The 19,736-nt window shown below is 37.5% G+C and overlaps 1 long non-coding RNA gene across 1 annotated transcript; it reads right to left on the reverse strand.

The window, feature by feature from the left end:
• Positions 1-9,461: 9,461 nt before the first annotated feature.
• LOC308701805 lies at positions 9,462-11,588 on the reverse strand. Its single transcript, XR_014031513.1, has 4 exons — positions 11,509-11,588; positions 10,986-11,042; positions 10,447-10,521; positions 9,462-10,356 (listed from the first exon to the last, which is right to left on the reverse strand). It is a non-coding gene; the product is annotated as an uncharacterized lncRNA (long non-coding RNA).
• Between the last annotated feature and the right edge of the window lie 8,148 nt (positions 11,589-19,736).

The raw sequence follows: 19,736 nt of genomic DNA on the forward strand, positions 1-19,736 counted from the left end.
CCTCCAAAATCCTCAGATCTCAATCCAATTGAGCATGTGTGGGATGTGCTGGACCAACAAGTTCGATCCACGGCAGCTCCACCTTGCAACCTACAGGACTCAAATGATCTGCTGCTAATGTCTTGGTGCCAGATACCAAAGGACACCTTCAGGGGTCATGGAAATACCAACATGTAAATTATGAAAAACAAGTTGTGCAGAGTAAAGAGAGAAAGAAAAAAGACATGAACAAGAGCAAGTACAAATTGTCTTGCTATATTGTTACCCTAAAAATTAACATTTAAAAATTGACTCTTATAATAATAATACAATGAATTTATAATATATAATTATTTTGATAATAATTATTATTAATAATGATAATAATAAAACATTATAAACATTTATATATGAATAAGAAGTAACAAGAAATGTTTCTTGAGCATCAAATTAGCATATCAGAATGATTTCTGAAGGATCATGTGACACTGAAGACTAGAGTAATGATGCTGAAAATTCAGCTTTGATCACAGAAATAAATAATCAGTTCTTTTAATTTCTAATAATATTTTGTAATATTTTACATTAAATAAATGCAGCCTTGGTGAGCATAGGAGGCTTCTTACAAAAACATAAAAAAGGGTAATGTTTCCAAACTTCCAAACAGGTACTGAACACACACACACAGTTTAAATGGAGAAAATCTAAAAATGTCCCTCATGACAGGAGATCGTTTAATAAGTACCGTGCTTTGTGGAGTTTCATCACAGGAGAGCAGGATGTTGGTTATTTTTACAGCATTTGTGATGTTGTGGGCTGTTAGCCGTTCTGGTATGGATGTGAGGATCTGGGTACTGGAGGCTAATTTGAGGACATCGGCTTGACCTCCAGAAAGCTTCATTTAACAAAAAAATATATATATCAATTATGCAAACATGCAAGCTTTTCTGTTTTCATCTGAGGAAAATTCATGTTGTATATGACTATATATTACAATCATTAGACATTGATTACTTACATCATTATTAATGGTGTCCAGGGTCAAACCACACTCTAGAGTGTTTGGAGGATCAAATAAGTGAGTAGATCTATTACAGAGGGCCGAAGCTTTGGCGATTCCAGCTGAAAAACATTCATGTTAAATGAAGAGATTTTTAAAGTATAGAGTATATTGTAAATACAGAAAGGTAGACTGAAATACCATTTGGTGTATTTGATGGACATCGCTCAACTGAGAAAGCAAACTGGCCTAAGACTGTTTTTGGAAAGGTGAATTTACTTGTTTGTGTGGAGCTTTGTTCAGGGCAGAAATTTGCTGTAAAAAAGTGAAGACTCTTAGTAACATTGAGAACTTAAGCAAGATTATTCAGTCTACATATCATGCAATATTTTAAATGGGTTTTACAGATGTTGCAGGTAGTTCCAGTCCAATCGTCTGGGCAGAGGCAGATCCCGTTTAGTAAGGTACCCTTGTTTTCACACACCAGATTGGGTTTGGTCGTTGTTGTGTTCAGGGGTGCTGTAGTGGTGGATCTCTGGGTTGTTGTCTGGAGTGTAAAGTTGTCGAATGTTGAGGCGCTGGTGTCCAGGGGTGCTGTAGTGGGGGATCTCTGGGTTGTTGTCTGGAATGTAGAGGTGTCGAATGTTGAGGCGCTGGTGTCCAGGGGTGCTGTAGTGGTGGATCTCTGGGTTGTTGTCTGGAGTGTAAAGGTGCCGAATGTTGAGGTGCTGGTGTCCAGGGGTGCTGTAGTGGTGGATCTCTGGGTTGTTGTCTGGAGTGTAAAGGTGTCGAATGTTGAGGCGCTGGTGTCCAGGGGTGCTGTAGTGGTGGATATCTGGGTTGTTGTCTGGAATGTAGAGGTGTCGAATGTTGAGGCGCTGGTGTCCAGGGGTGCTGTAGTGGTGGATATCTGGGTTGTTGTCTGGAATGTAGAGGTGTCGAATGTTGAGGCGCTGGTGTCCAGAGGTGCTGTAGTGGTGGATCTCTGGATTGTTGTCTGGGGTGTAAAGGTGTCGAATGTTGAGGTGCTGGTGTCCAGGGGTGCTGTAGTGGTGGATATCTGGATTGTTGTCTGGGGTGTAAAGGTGTCGAATGTTGAGGTGCTGGTGTCCAGAGGTGCTGTAGTGGTGGATCTCTGGATTGTTGTCTGGGGTGTAAAGGTGTCGAATGTTGAGGTGCTGGTGTCCAGAGGTGCTGTAGTGGTGGATATCTGGGTTGTTTTCTGGAGTGTAAAGGTGCCGAATGTTGAGGTGCTGATGTTTATAGAGTCGGTCGAATTGTTTTGACACCAAGTCTGTTCAAAAACAGCTGTTTACAGAGACAAACATTAGACAAAAGGTATCTGTCAGGTTGCAGGTTTTATCTGTCTCTTCTCCTTCAATTGTTTTTAGTTTTTCACGTGTTGTCCGCACGCAGTTGATCGGGCTTTGTAATAAATGCGGACGTGCACGCGCAAACAGCTGTTTCTCATTCTTTTCCTATGTGTTCCTATTTCTACCCCTCAGTTTTCTCTTTCATTGCCAGTGTGTTTTGTCTATTTAACTACACATTTGTCTCATTTTTGTTTTTTGTTCTTTTGTTTATTCATCCCGGCTTTTTTCTATGCCAGTGATTCTCGCTACCTCTGGCTAGTGACTTGCTCCGATGGATTATTCCTGTCTGCGCTTTAACATGTCAAGTGATCGTCTGCCTGGGTCTGAACCTCTGCCTGTTCTTATGGATTGTATAAACTGGCTGCCAATTCGGATTTGGATTTTCCCCTGTTCCTGCTGAGTCTTACCTGAGGGACGTGCTCATCTTTTTGCCTCCTGATCTCTTCATCTGTTATCTAGCCACCCGTATGGACTTTGATCTTTTGCTGGGACATTTATTGACTGTTATAACTCAATAAATTTTGAGTCACATTTGAGTCCTTTTCCTTGAGATCCCTGACAGCATCAACCTGTGATCACTTGCCTTTACAGAACCAAAGTCCCTGTATAAATCTGGTCCAGCTTGCCAACTTATTCCAAGAGCCAGCCATTAAGACAGGAAAAATCAGTCTAACTAACCTGAAAAGCAACCAATCTCAGTTTGTTTTGATTTCTAAGTGCCATTTAGGCACTTTTGGCAGGTTGAAAAACCTAATTTAAATAGCATCAAATATTAGCAGAAGTGTGTAGTCTCAAACAAAACTTAAAACATCAAAATTAAGTCAAAAACTACTTGATATGACTTGAATACATTGGACTATAGCAATAAACGTAATTGATATGGGTCAGACCAGAAATAGCTCAAGATAACAACTGTGAATGTTCACGTTTTGCACCGTATACACAAACACATCACTCAAACCCCCTTAATGTGATTTGTAGCGAGATGTATAGTGCCTTAGTCAAATTAGTAGGCTACTTCTATCTCACAAGTATTTGGAAAATTAGGATGTGATATGCAGTGGTTACACAGAACATATGTGGAAATTAACCCAGAAAACAAACACACAATCAGGAATGCAAGTTGTGCAAAAAGGGTAAAGAAAGAAATAAAATATGAGAAGTAATGTCTTGCTGCACAATCAGATAAAGCATCAAAATGAAATAATAATGCATTAATGTCTAAAATATACCCATTATTAATTAATTATAATGACAATAGTGGAGAAATATTATTTTATTATTGCTATTAATTGTTAATAATAATAACAGCATGGTCAATACAATCTATGTATTACAATGTGCACACACACACATATTTATATATACAGTATATATATATATATATATATATATATATATATATATATATATATATATATATATATATATATATATTTATTTTTTTTTTTTATCATTATGATAAATAAACCATTAACTATATATAATTAACTTGTATAACAATTCTAACTATTTCAAAAGTGAACCTTACCTGTGGTTAAGATTAAGAGCAGAAAGTGGTCCATTACACATGACAAATATAAAGCTAACTACTAATATGAACTCTTGTTACTGTCTGGTTTATAAAGGGCTGGATCTTTGCTGGAGTGGGAAGTCCTTCAGTCATGGAAATAACCATCATTTCCAATTAAACTTACATTATAGACAGAGCTAAATGAGGCAGGAAAACAGCACTAAACTGTAACAGTATTTTACATATTATTCTGTATTATTCACACAGGCACAGCACATATATTTCTTACCAATCTTTATCAGGGTATCCCCAAAACATGCATGCAAAATTATGGAGGGATATTGTGTCTTGAGACTGAAAGCTCAATAATACATTAATTCATCCTATTTACCCTTTGTCAACATGTTTAATGCTGAAACTCATGAATGATGTAGAGGAATTTAAAAATGAAACAGTTTCTACTTTCTACAAGTATGAATGAATTTTTAAGGTAATGATTACCTGTATCCTACCTCAATAACAAGATAAAACATGAACACGAGGACACTGTACCGAACATTTTCTTATGTAAGTAAAGACATATAGACGTAATAAAAGTCCTTATCTCTAGATGTATAATATTTACTTTACTGAATCATTAAGCATCAACATTTGACAAATATCACTATAAATTGTAGTTATATTTTGTTTCACCATCGCTGAGCCTTTAGAGCAGTAAAGAATAAATAAAACAAACCACATATTTTCAACTAAACTTTTTTTAATAAACAGTAAGAAAATTGAAATCCATAATTTGTCCTAAAGCAAGTCTGATATAAATCAAAGACTAAAGTAAAGTTTTTGAAAAGACTGTTTGCATATTATATTATATATATTATAATATCTAAAGTTTACTATACACGGTAAAAAATTATGTGATCAGTAAGTAATGACAACCTATGCTTTTACATTGCTTAACTCATAAAAATAAGTTATACAATTTCAAGTAATACAAGGTTCAGCTAATTAATTTAATGTAATTTAGGTTGAAATGATTTTATATTTTTAAGTACAATCAACTTGTACAGTACCTAATGAAAGTATATGAGATAATTGAATAATGTATTAAATAATATTAAACTGAACTAAAATAAATGTCAGCAGACAAAGGGAATATTCTACAATCTTGTCAGGTCTTGGACCTCCGTGAAGTTGGCACCCCATAAAACGAAATCATTTCCAAAACTATGCCATTCGTTTGTGCTGCGTTTGTGCTGATTTGTGCCGCAAAAACAAACGTTTATGCTGGTTTGGTGTTTGAGATATTGAGCATTATTTTTTTGTGTTGTGTGACGTCACTCTCCACCCCATGTCCTTCAAATCGCTCCAAACCGGTGTAATTCGTTTGTGCTCGGTTTGTGCTGGTTTGTGCCGTTAAAACAAACACTGTATCTGTTTTCCTTTCGCAGATATAACAAATTTAATTCGGTGCAGTGACGTCACTCTCCACCCCACCTCATCTAAATCGCACCAAACCGGTGTTGTTCGTTTGTGCTCGATTTGTGCTGGTTTGTGCCGTTGAAAGAAACATTGCAACTACGATCCCCTCTTAAACATAAAAAAAGAAACTTTTTAAGAACAGTTACATAACTGTCCACCCCATATGGTCCAAATCGTTGCAAAACTGTTTTTCCCCTCCTTAGAAATAACACATTGGATTCGGGACAGTGACGTCACTCTCCACCCCATGCCATCCAAATCGCCCCAAACCGGTGCTTTTTGTTTGTGCTCGATTTGTGCTGTTTTGTGCCGTAGAAAGAACCATCATAAATTATTCCATTCTTTAGACCTCACAAAATCTTTGGAGGAGTAGTGACGTCACGCAAGCAAGCCGCGCTCTCCATCCATCTCGTCTACAAACCTGTCCCGTTCGTTTGTGCTCGCACAGGGCCGCAGCTGTCAGTGTTCTTTTCTGTAGATATGGGAATGTTTTATTTTAGATTTGTGCTAGATATTGACATTTGGTTTTTATATAATCACCAATGCACTATATGATATGTAATGTACTATGATATGTAATGTACTGCCACTACTGTGACTGTAAGCTACGTGTGACTGATGCTTAATTTTGTATTAAAATGAAATAAAATAACCAATAAAAAAAATATATTTAAAAAATTGTGTAGTGTCTTAAGTTTTCTGAATACTTTTAACAGCTTAAAGTCATTTAAAGTCTTTCTGCCCCCTTAAAAACATTTGTTTACCCTAAGCACTGCATAGTGGGAAAACAAAACAGGAAAGGGCATCTGGCTGTGAAAAAGGTAAGCATGTGCTCTGAGATAAAATACTAAAAAAGTGCTAAAATCATGTGTGCAGGTCAATACAATTTACAGGATCATTTTAACAAATAATAAATTGATAGACGCGTCAAAGATGTGAAACTTTTTATTCATTTTGGGCATTTAGGTAAATGTATCATGTCCAAATGATCATCCATTGGTCATTAATAAGAGTAGACCTATGACATTCTTATGCCATGCCATAAAATACATTAAGTTATTAGTTTTGTACAGCAATGTACATTTCATGGCAAAAAGCTTGATTTTATGCAGAGGAAATGACAGAAAGCAATATAAAAGTGGAATATGTGTTCCATTTAATCCTCTGAAGTCATATAATTAACAGTGAACAGACTAAAATTTAACTAATTCACAGAAAAGATCGTCACCCATCCTGCACTGGGCAAGTTCAGTTATTTCTACTTTTCTTATAACTGGAAAATGTGTTGTCTTTTCAAGCTCTTTTGTAATGAATTTGTTGATTTAGTTCACAAAAGGATTCTTTGTAAATCTTAATCTGACTGATATATATATATTTTTTTTTTCTGAACTCATTGACTTGCTGATCCATATCACTGGAATGAAAGATTAGAAAACAATGACTTTGAGATGAGATTTTTACTGAAATATTGAAAATTCAGTCTGTTCTTTTAAGCCACCAAATGACGGATTCTCTAGTCATAAAAAAGTAGCAATATCTAAACACGGCCAATATAGGATGGATGACCAGATTTTCTGAGGTAAATCTAATTGAATGACCACAGAACAATTGGACTATAGTCTGCACATGCTTTTATTTCAGCCATCATTTACTTGAACTGATTTGGAAAAAAATATGCAGTTTAAGTGAATGGCAACTAAGTATATCACTCCCTATCATTTTGCCCAACATCTCGATTCCATGGAAGAAAGTATACATATACATATACATGTACTGTATATGTATATGTGTATATATGTGTATATGTGTGTGTGTGTGTGTGTGTGTGTGTGTGTGTGTGTGTGTGTGTGTGTGTGTGTGTGTGTGTGTGTGTGTAGGTGTGTGTGTGTGTGTGTGTGTGTGTGTGTGTTTATAGATATATAGATCGATAAATACTATATATATATATATATATATATATATATATGTGTGTGTGTGTGTGTGTGTGTAGCGACTGGGCTATTTGAATCATTCATTCGTTTGGCCTGAATTCTGAATTAACAAATTCAGACTCTCTGTGTTTTCTAAGCACTTTCCTTCCCAAAACGATCTTTGCTAAGCTTACTAAAGCTTGTAAGCTCCTGACCCCCCAAATACAAATCATACGCCGGCTCCAGAGAGACTGGAGCAAATGGACTTTTACGACACTAATTGCACCTCAGAAACACTCCAGAACCTGAAACTAACATTCCTCTCTGCACCAAAGAGATAACGAAACTTTCTCCTGCTACGTGACATCACACCCCCACACACACACAAACATCCCTTTGTGTTTTGAATTAGGATAGAATATCCTTTAATATATGTACAATTACATTATGCATGTGTGATTAGTTTTTGCTTTATAATAGAGGTGTGGTTTTGCTAGGGTATAGTTTTGAATTCTAAATGGTCCCTGAAAGAAGGTTCCTCAATAGTGTCTTGTAACCCGACCTCGACCTGGTCATAAACTTTATGACTCCAAAGCTGCAGCTCATCCAGTTTCCTCTGCAAGCCAACGTTCCAACACATTAACACAAACACACACACACACACACACACACATACACATACACACACACACACAAACACCATTCATGGAACTTTTCAGAGAAAAGTACCTCTAAAATGTTTGATATGTATTCCTTTGTTTCTCAGGTGTCTTCACATGCCATAATGGAAATATTGACAATTTTATTATGTTAATCAAACTTTAATTGTGTGTAATTCTGCATATCTTATGTAACTTGGTGTTCCTATAATCTTCATATGACAAGTTTCGTATCTCTGTAATCCTCGCAATCTAACAGAGTTGAATTTCGATAGCAGAATGCAGTAATGTACATTGTTTTACACATTTCATGTCTTGAGCAAATCGGCTCAAATTTGATATCCCTCATGACTCATTCGAGTGGGCGTTGCCTGCAGGACAAAGAAACTTCTTCCCGCTCTGAAATCTCTGAAGGTGATTGGTTGTTCGCACGAACAGAGGCGTCAACCCATCTTTTCCATAAAAGACGACTCAGGAAATCTTCGGAGAGCACTTTTACGAACCCTCTTCGTCAGCGAGAAGATCCATATGGCTCCCTTTTTGGGAGCGTTCTCCGTTTTTCTTTTTCTTTAAGTCTTTTCTTTATTTTCGTCTTCGGACTCTCCCTACGTTCAGCGAAGCGAAAGTAGCCGGCAACCTCAACTTTAAAGAGACTTGAACATCCCGCGGCCGCGCTCACCGAAGCAAGCCCTGCTTTCTTAAAGAAACACACGCATGCTGGATGCACGCACGACTCTGCGTTCTTCAGCAACAAAGAGAACCATTTTGCAAGATAAGTTTATTGAACTTTTAATGTAATCTGATTTCTTGTTGTCTCTCAAAGGTTACCTGGTCTGTGATTTTGCCTAACTGTGATCTTTCTTTGATCGCACATGTTAGTTTCACTTTCTCTCATCTCTCTCATTGTCCAATCTCTCTCTCTCTCTCTCTCTCTCTCTCTCTCTCACACATTTTCGTTATTCGTTTAGTCTTGTATTTGTTTACGTGTCCTGTACATACATATTTACTCGTGTAAATTGTAGTATTTTGTATTCCTTAGTTCAATGTATTAGTCCAATTATTAAAATTCCATATATCCTTGATTGCATCTGTCTTAAATGCTCATAATTACAAAGTCAATGATTTGTTGATCTTAAGCTACACTGATTTGTTACTTTTAAGTAACCTAATTTTATAAGAACAGGAGAGTTGTTTTCATGGCCAGAAAATAGCTTTCTTTGAATTATAAGAAAGAGATAATTTTTGTTGAGAAATTGTTAAGTTAATCTTACACTGTAAAAATAAAAGGTGCCTGGAGGAACCTTTTGGGGTTCTTCACTTTGCCACACCGGCGGAACCGTCTGTAGATCCTCTAGGCACCCTTTAAAAAGGGCCGGTTCTCTGAGGAACCACACAGGTTTCCTGAGGAACTCTTATATTAGGCACTGTGTGGAACCACTGTGGGTGCCTCCAGGAACCAAATTTCATTTTTTTTTTAAATATTTAATTTCATGTTATTACTATGGTTACCTTTGACTTCTATTATAATAAACAAATTGAACCAAATACAAAATAAGAATTGTTTATTACATATTTGATATTCATTTTTATACATACACTTCCATGCACATGGGGAAAAAAGCTAACTACAGATTAATATCAATGACTACACAAAAAAATAGTATAATACATAAGCAACATGAATAATCAACCATGTATATACAATAGATAAACAAGAAAAGACATCTCAACAAAATGCATGGAAACACATATGTTCCACTAAATAAATCAATGTAAAAAAATTACATTTGAACTAATTAAAAATGTCCATCTTTACTTAACTTTAAAACATTTGTGTTTCAGTCCGATGGTTAGTCTGACATCACTGTTTCCAAGTCCAAAAGCTCTATCAGATGCCAAAAACAAACAACAGTGCTAATATACACTCATTGTGCTGTAACCTTTATCTCTATACTGAAATCTCTGATGGTTAGTTATTCAGCTATTTTGAATCATAAAATGTTTAAGTCTGGGATGCCGTTAGACTGGAGACTGTAATACACTATGGCTTTTGAAAAGCTTAAATGTGTGACTTGAATCAACAGTATTCATAAATGGTTGTTGAGTATTCTCATGAAACAAGATAGAGGAAGTAGAGGCTTCGACCCGGAAACAGAGTTAAGGTGCAGTAAAATGATCTGTTGTTCTGTGAATGTTCACTGGTGAATTCAGTCATTTCAATATGAATTCACACGATCAGCAATTTCGTTTGTGGTCAAAAATGTCACTATGGGACCAAGTTGGTGTGAGGTACTTAACGAGTTAGAAAAGTGAAAAGGTACAGCATCGTTTTCCGTTTGTTTTTCCTCTTTTCTGGTGGATGGTCCAGGCACTTCGATGATTTTCAGGTCTACAGGAGGATTTTTATTCTTGATCAAACTTGTATTTCAGCTTACTGAGATCCCTGCAAAGTACAAAATGTACTGTTAGTAAGGTTATTAAACTGATAGTTGTGAAATTTTAATAATTTCCTCAGCCTTGTGACGTTCCAGACCTGTTTGACTTTCTGTCTGTGGAACCCAAAAGCAGATCTCAGGCATAATGCAACCCCAGTCACCGATCGCTGACACTGCATGAAACACAAGCAGAAAACAATTGTGTAAATCATTCATGAAACCATTCTTATGCACACTTGTCTAGTTCAATTCAATGCAACAATTTATGTAAAAATGGTTAAGCTCCAAAAATGTCCCAGAAAAGATCCTAAAAATAATCAATGAGTTCACAACTCATGTGTTATGGGTTGTGTTGCAAGTCTTCTGAAGCCTAATAGCTTTTTCCTATTTATTTATTTTTTTGTCGAAAAAGACTAAACTTGAAGTTATAATTCAGAGTTAAAATGTCTATAGCATTTTTTGTGAATCAAACCTGTGATATTATTTTTCTGAGTAACATGAATGAGATTTGAGATCATGAGAAAAGATTTTCAGAGAGTAACTGATTAAAAAACACAAGTACACAGTCAAACAATACAATTTCACACAGAGAAAGTTCATAGTAATAAAGTACTTGCATGTGGTGCAGGTAACTTACTGTAATTCAATGTTGCCACTGAAATGTTCAGATTATTTTAGAAATGTAATGGTTGTTCTGGGGAAACAAAAGAACAAAGCTGATTATTCACAACATAATATTTATTGACCAGTAAATGGCTTTAAAATGGTATTTGAGAGAATGAGGGCACCTGTAGTAAAGTTAGGCTAAACAAAAACAGACCAAACTATAACCTGTATTTGTTATTCATAACAAACGCCAAGAATCAGAGAATTTTCTAAATTAGTTAGGCTATATCAGCAATTTGAAGACACAGTTGTACAAAATATGTTGAATTGAATGACTAAATCAATGTAAGACAATAAGTCAATAATTTCCATTTGTTCATTAGATCAACGTAGTTAGCATCGCGGCTAAAACCTTCATGCCAGATACTGTGCAATAAACGAGTGGTAAACACTGTAAAAACGTAGTAATGTATAATAAATTTAGTTTAGATATATGTGTGTGTTTGAATAGTGAGTAGACTCTGTATTTATATTTATTTGGCGAGTTTACAAACCTTGTAATGGAGAGCCGAACAAACGGCGGAAGCTTTGATGAGAGGAGCCGTTACTTTCTGATGACGATCAGCTGAGCTCTGTTGCGCGCGAGCAGCGCGAGGATCACTGAAGCGACGACAGCAGAGGAATAGCAGCAGTTTCGTGACAGAATAATACTTTTCTCCTCCTGCTTCTTCTTCTTCATATAATATTATTATTATTTAGTGTTGTTGTTTAAGGTTTAAATGACTTAATAAAATAGGCCTATACTAAATATATGTAAGCTACCCAAGTGAAAAAGACTATAGTTACTGTTAAATGTATTAAAAATGCATTAAAGTATATTTGTATTGTAGGTCTACTAAAAACACACTCAAGTACATTTTTAATACATTTAATAGTACATCTTTTCCACCTGGGTATGTATACTGAATCAAACTTGCCTATAATAATAATAATAATAATAAAAATGCATTAAAGTAGGCTATATTTGTATTGTAGGTCTACTAAAAACACACTCAAGTACATTATTAATACATTTAATAGTACGTCTTTTTCACCTGGGTATGTATTCTGAATCAAACTTAAGTAGCCTATAATAATAATAATAATAATAATAGAATAATAATCTAATTCGGGCCTCACTGAACCATTGGGTTCCTCCAGATGCTGGCTTTAACATAAGAGATCTTCCAGGAACCACTTGAATGTTAAAAGATCTTCCAATAACCCTTCTATCGCATTCAAGTTCCTCTATTTTCCCCCAAAGCACTTCGAGGTCTCATAGTAATGAAAAGGTGACTCCAGAACCTCTGAAGTAAATACAAAGTGCTTAAAGGATCCCATAAGTTCCAGCAAGAACCTCAAAGATTGTCAATGGTCCTCCAGTAACCCTACTATAGGAAAAAGAGCTTTGAGGCACCAAAATTACATTTTGAAGTTCCTTGAGTATCCGACAGGATACTTGAGGCTCCTTTAGTTTTTACAGTGTACGGCCGTTTTGCTGTGTGTTACATGTTAAATGTACTACTAATGCCAGTGCGACAACATATATATACACACACACACACACACACACACACACACACACACACACACACACACAACCGTGGTATGAATAAGCATGTAACCTGTTGGTAACAAGTTAGTTCATTTGGCCCAACTACTTTATTAAAAATTACATTAAAAATAATTCCTGTTTTCATCAGATGCCTAGGAAACCAGCCTGTGGACGTGATGACATCATCAAAGTAATCAGTGCTGCAAAGGAACAGATTATTACAGGGACAAACATAGCAGTTCCTAGAGAAAAGGTGTGGGCAGATTTAAGCAAACAACTAAATAACAAAGTTTCACCAAAGAACCTTTATACTATTGTCAAGACAAACAGGCACAATATATGGCAAATCCTTGAGCTCAGCAAAATCGACACAGATATCCAAGATCAAGGTCCAAACAGTGACAGCTCACAAGAAAGCTCAGCTGATTTTCATTCAGTAGTGTCAAAGGCAGACACAAATCAGCAAAGTCAATGCGACTCTCTCATCAGAAATGGGTAGAAATCTGGTCTGAAAAGGTTGATTACAATGACAAATCACTCAACACATGTAAAAGAGAATACACCATCCTGAAACGTGGTGCATGGACACACATCCTGTATGAGGAGATATGGAAAAATATCAAGACCTCATGCACTCTTAGATTCAGGAGGGCAAAATGTTTTCCAAATGTTGCATCTCACTACATAGACATAATTGGGCACTGCACAGAGTGTGACGCACAATTGTCTATAACCGCAGAGAACATGCCAGTGGATAATGAACCAGTTGTGCTTCAATGCATAATCCGCAATGTTGATGACAGTCTCCATTCTGGCAAAGCAAAACGGAAGTTATCAGGGGATCTGAGAACACGCGTGTCTAAAGAACTCTGGGAAGGCCGAAAACCAGCACATGTATGGCTAGCAGCCGAGGCTTACAAAATGATGGATGTTGGTGACCCAGAGCCTAGCCACCTGCCAAATCTGGCAACATTAAGAAAAGCCAAACAAGAGATGGGTGACAAAGAGCTCGGAGACAAAGACCCAATCATGTCATTGCATCTACTAAAATACAGTGTACCCCACAATGGAAGTATTCATGACATAGGCCTTGATAAGTTTTTTTGCCATTACTGGACCCCATCTCAGTTGCAAGTGTATCAAATGAAATCCAAGTACTCTGGCTCATTTGTGAGTTTTGATGCAACAGGTACAGTTGTGAAAAGACTGAGAAGACCCTGTGGCAATTCTGGACATGTCTTCCTGTATCAAGGAGTTTTGTGTTCACAGGGAGATCATATTCCAGTAGTGCAAATGCTATCAGAGAGCCACACCATCAATTCTATTGCCAACTGGCTCAATGAATGGCAACGAGCAGGTGCTGCTGTGCCCAAAGAGGCGGTCTGTGATTTCTCCTTGGCTTTGCTTGGAGCACTGGTTAAGGCCTTCACTCCTTACCCAGACTTGAAAACATACATCAATCAGTGCTTTGGAGTGCTGACAAGGAAGCCCGAAGACTCAAAGCTACCACCTTGCTTCATCAGAGTAGATGTTGCACACTGCATCAAGCTCATTAGCCGGTGGGAATGCCTTAGACAAAGAGGAAACAGAGTTAGAGAATTCTATCTACGAGCCATGGCACAACTTTTACAGTCTGATACACTGGAAGATGCAAAGGAGCTCATTCATTCAATTGCAGTTGTTGCCTTCAGTGAATCAGAAGGAAACGATGACAAAGGTTTACCTGTTGTTGTTTTGGAAACATGCAAAGCACAATTGAAGAGACGATTTGCAGAGGGGGTCTTGCCATGTGTCACTAAAGATGATCATTTAACAGAGGTGACCAGAGTCGAGGAGACACTCCACACAGATCTGAAAGCATGGGTTACAGATTTCTGTGAAGAAAGTAAGATGATTGCAGCACATCATGGTGACAGAGACAATATTCATTTCCTTCCAGAGCTTGTCCCAAATATAATAAGAATGGCATGCTACCTACCTCTTTGGACAGCTGTGATGGTTCCACACTTTAAAAGCGTACACAACACAGCAAGCTCTGCAAATGTTGAGGCTGAATTTAAAACATAAAACATGGTCTTTTCAAACATGAAAGCCTCCCCATCCGAATTGACCGTTTTGTCACACGCCACCTTGAGTTTCTTGAGGGAAACATGAGGATTTCCTCTGCACCGGTGAAGATAACAGAGCACATTGAGACAAAGAATCAGAAGACACAAACTGCCCATAGTGAGCAGGACACAGAGGTTAAGCAACAATCAGTGGAGGAAGACCCTGTTGAAAACTGGAAAGGCCTCTGTGTTTCTCCAAAAAAACGACTGTCCTACCTTACCCTGAGTGGTTGCATGCAGACATAAACCTGAAAAGAAAAAATACAAAAATTAATGTCTTGAAAAATGGCAACTACCAGGCAACTAAAGATGCTTATGCAAAGAGGGCAAAAATGCTGTTGGATACATTTTAGTGTGTTCACCTAAAATCAGGTGTGAGGCAGGTCAATGCGGATTGCAATGTTGCTAACATTATCGCATCAACAATGAAACAAATGCCAAGTGCAACACTTACAGCTGAGTGCTCTTCTCCATACTGCAGCCGAAATACTAAATCTTCAAGGACCATCTATCTCCTACCGGTCAACGTAGATATTCTACAAACTGGTGGACTGAAAAGCCTCCAAGCAGCACTGGAAGATGGGCTACACCTCAACAGGTCCAAGTGTCTGAAGCCACTGAAATCACCCCAAGAGTGTCCAGATAACTGGAAAACTAAGGATGATCCATCAATGAAATTCCTCTGCAATGACAACTACTGTGTATTGAAACAAGTGTGGATACTAACCATCCACTGTCTGAAATCCCTGTCCACATGGAGCTGGACAATCAGCTGTTTACTTTGCGAGGGGTTGTTGCATTCATTCCAGGACCAACAAGGGAATCTCTTGGACATTACGTGGCTTACTGCAGAAGAAACTCTTTTGCCTGGGAGAAATATGATGACCTGTGTGAGCATGTCACAACAGTCTCAGCAAAAACCAAAATACAACCCCATGTCATGTTGTTCACAAAGGAGGACTAAACCTTTGATTAATGAATTTCTTGGACTGGTCTCTGCAGAAATTAGTTAATTTTCATAATCAATAAGAGAATAGTCTATATTGTTTTTCTATTGTTGTTAATCTACATTATTCACTTTATGTCTGTTTTAACAGTTCCATAATTTTTTGAAGCTAGCTTAGCACAAAGATTGGATGTAAATGGCTACAGCTAGCATACTAATCCCAATAAGTGACAAAATAACGCCAACATTTTCCTATTTACATGTTGTGATTTGTATAGTCCCAGTGTGTACAAATAACAAGGTCATATGAGACACAGCCATTTTTTAAACGTTTAAATACTAGGAACTATTTTCTCAGAAGGCGAAGCACTGCTACTTGGGCGGAGTGATTAGCGCAGCACCCGAGAAGCGCCGTTCCGTCAACAAAACCAGCGTGACTAACTAGCTAGTAGCGAACGTGATTCGTGATCATGGCTGACTTTGAGGAATTGTCAGAGGATTTTTATTTGGTATCAAACCAAGATCCAGAACCATATCGTTTTGAGTCAGAATACACAGACGAGGAGTTACAAACTTTGGAAGCTGATAGACAAGATGCCGAACAGACTGAGGTCGAGGGGAGAATCAGAACGGGAGTAGCCTACTATTTCACAAACAAGGTCACTGTTTCTCAAAAATTAAAATTGCCCATACCCCCCTCCAATTCATTAGCAAGTTGAAGGCTACAGTCCTGAAAGTACCCTTAGCGCCGCTTATTTGTTACTGGGGCGATAGAGCGCGTTTGTGACAACACAATACTAACATTACAGGGGATACATGGAGCCCGGGAACAACTGTAATAGTAGTGAGCACCCTATTCATGTAATGGTGTCACTAAGGTTACACTAGCTAATGGCACTGTAACAGTAGGCTAACGCTGGTCATCTAAAAACATAAAGGAACACTTACCACAGCCGCAGGTGATCCGCTTTGCCCTGTCTTTACTATCGATGGGATGGCCGTATCCTTCAGCATACGTTTTGTGGTCCCTGTGGCAAATTCCATTTTTTCAAAATAGTCGTCCTCAGTAAATGTTCTGAGCAAACGCGATAGTTCTTGATGATGTCTACAGGTGTGTTTGGATCTATATCCAGAGCAAGTAACGTTAGCCATTGATTCATCAGGTCAGCGTTTTTGGTTGGAATCATGGTATTACCTGTTCTCCCCTGTTTATTGTCGCAGCTCTTTACAATACAGCGAACACCCATGATTGTAAACTTTGCATTTACTATCTAGTAATTGCTGACTCTATTACTCCAACTCTGAGCGAACTCTCTGCTCCTCACCACGGCGCTTCTCGGGTGCTGCGCTAATCACTCCGCCCAAGTAGCAGTGCTTCGCCTTCTGAGAAAATAGTTCCCAGTATTTAAACGTTTAAAAAATGGCTGTGTCTCATATGACCTTGTTATTTGTACACAATGGCCCTCATTTATCAAAAGTGCGTACACCAAATTTCCAGCATACACCTGGCGCACACCCAAAACCACGGTGACTTTGAGATTTATCAATATGAACGTTGGTGTACGGCACGCTCAAATCCTACGCCAGCTCAGGAGAAGGTGGTGTACGCACGTTTTGAGTGCGGGAATGGGCAGAAAAACAATTCCTAACACCAAAAAACGCACTGACAAACTAAAAGATATGATATATTATGACCCACTGTAAAAAAACAACAACATAGTAATTATAAACTTCAGTGTTTATTTTTGTGCAACATGGACTTCAATGTTTAATTTGTGTGATTTTACCAAAGCATTTGATTTGTAGGCATATGTATTCCTTCAGTTGTGAGCCTGTGCGCTTTACCTGACGTTTCAAGCCTTGTTTATACTTTCGCCTGGCTCCGCAGCGCGAGTCTCCGCAGACTGCGCGCGCACCTCCCCAAACGGACGAGGCGTTTATACTCGATGCGCTAGCCGTTGTACTATTCTTTAAAACGATGGTTAGGCCAGGGTTAGGCCCGGCAGATGTGCACGGACTGGGTTTAGTAATGAAAGGCTTTCAATGACCAAAAAAATAATTCAGACTGACAAAATAATAAAAATGGCATTCTTCTTCTTTTAAATAATAATAATAATAATACAGTTTTTTACAATTGCTATGACAGATTTTTCAATACATTTAACAAATTTCCAAAACTCTTAACACAGTTAGCACTACATCCGCCTGTGTAAGCTATACTATTAACACATTTCTTGTTGCTTTAACACAAAATGCATACAATTAACACAAATTTAAAATGCTTGAACTTCTTTTACACACAAGCTCAAACAAGAACAAAACAATGGATTTTTACTGCCAAATTTACCAATGATTTAACACTGTATGTCAGAACAGATAACACCATGTTCTAAACCTAACCTTACAGGCTAAAGTCAAGGTAAACAGCTGCTTATATTGTGAACTGAAACAAAAATATATCCCCTGTATTTTATTCTATTCTTACTGAGAAACAGCTGATTGAATTATGCAAATAATTAGAAGATGACTCTTTTTTCATTCTTCTGGTGCTTTTTCTGTTTGTATATTTTGTATTTTCACATTATTCCATTGCTAGTGAGAAACAGCTGATTGAAGTTCAAATATGGGACAATGTGGCATTCCACCATTCCCGTCTAGTCACAGCCTGGTTTGACGCCCATCAGAGGATGATGTCCATTTTCCTTGCCCCTTACTTCCCTTTCCTCAACCCTATTGAGGAGTATTCTCAGCCTGGAGATGAAGAAAGGTTTTTGACCATAGTCCACTGGACCATAGCTGAACACTGCCAGGATAAGGCAAGCCAAAAGATTCTTCCCAAGATGCCTTGCCAGGGAAGATATCAGGTGTGATGTGGATGAGAACGTGGACAAATGCAGAAGACCGGGCAGATTAGAAGATGGCCTTTTCTGTTTGTATATTTTGTATTTTCACATACAGTAAAACTGTAAATGGCAGCTATATTGCATATTTTTGTTATCTTGCAGAAATGTCCTGTTGCAAATAAAGCTGTTACTGCAGCAATTCTGTCTCTGTCTTCTTTTTTTCATAAACCATACATTCTATAAAGCTTCTCTAAGAAGGGTCATTTATTTTGTTGTATTGAATTTCTGCTGCTGCAAAAAAAAAAAAATGCATGCATTTACATTACAAACAAAACCAAATGTAGAGAAAAAAACTGCAGTGCAAAACACAATCTATGATCAATACAATATAGCCTACTGTCTGTTGTATAAGGGCAGACCTGACACATATAAAATAATGCAGTTTCTGTAATTTCAGCTGATGATAGTGTTTTTTTTTTTTTGTCATTGTGTTATGATTGACTAAATGTTCCTGTTGGAAGAGAACATGTGTTAGTGTTTTGAATAATTATTTGATTTTGAAACATGTTTGCAGTGTTTTGTTAGACATAGTGTATTGTGTTAGTGTATTATTGCATTTTGAAAATTAGTTTTGGAGTTTAGTTTACAATGTGTGATTTTGAGCATGAAATTGACCGTTTGCCAAATGTGTGTTTTAGGTGTGTTGGTGTGTTAAGAGTTTAGGAAACTTGTTAAATGTATTGAAAAAAACTGTCATAGCGATTGTAAAAAACTGTAATACAAATAATAATAATAACGACATTCTTCTTCTAAATAACAATACACCTCATTAATAATACAGATCTAGAAATCAAATTTGTTTCTTTACACTTCCCTGGTTTCGCTTTCTCTTTCTCAAAGAAGTTTCTCTTCTTTGCCGTCTTCCGTGTGTCCATGGCGTAAAATGAGGGCGTGGGGGGAGCGGAGACTTGAATATATAGGGGCGTGTTATTCTAATGACGATCGTTTTCAGCCGCGGCATTTATCAAGGTCAGGTATTGCGTACACCTGGATTTCAAAGGTACGCACAGCTTCATAAATCAGGCGATGAGAGGAGTGTAAGCACAATCTTACGCCAATATATACGCCCCTTTCTACGCAAGAATGATAAATGAGGGCCACTGTGACTATACAAATCACAACATGTAAATAGGAAAATGTTGGCGTTATTTTGTCACTTATTGGGATTAGTATGCTAGCTGTAGCCATTTACATCCAGTCTTTGTGCTAAGCTAGGCTAGCGGTGGGTGCG

The sequence above is a fragment of the Scardinius erythrophthalmus genome (assembly GCF_964197995.2).
Source record: "Scardinius erythrophthalmus genome assembly, chromosome: 14".
NCBI classification, from domain to species: Eukaryota; Metazoa; Chordata; class Actinopteri; order Cypriniformes; family Leuciscidae; genus Scardinius; species Scardinius erythrophthalmus.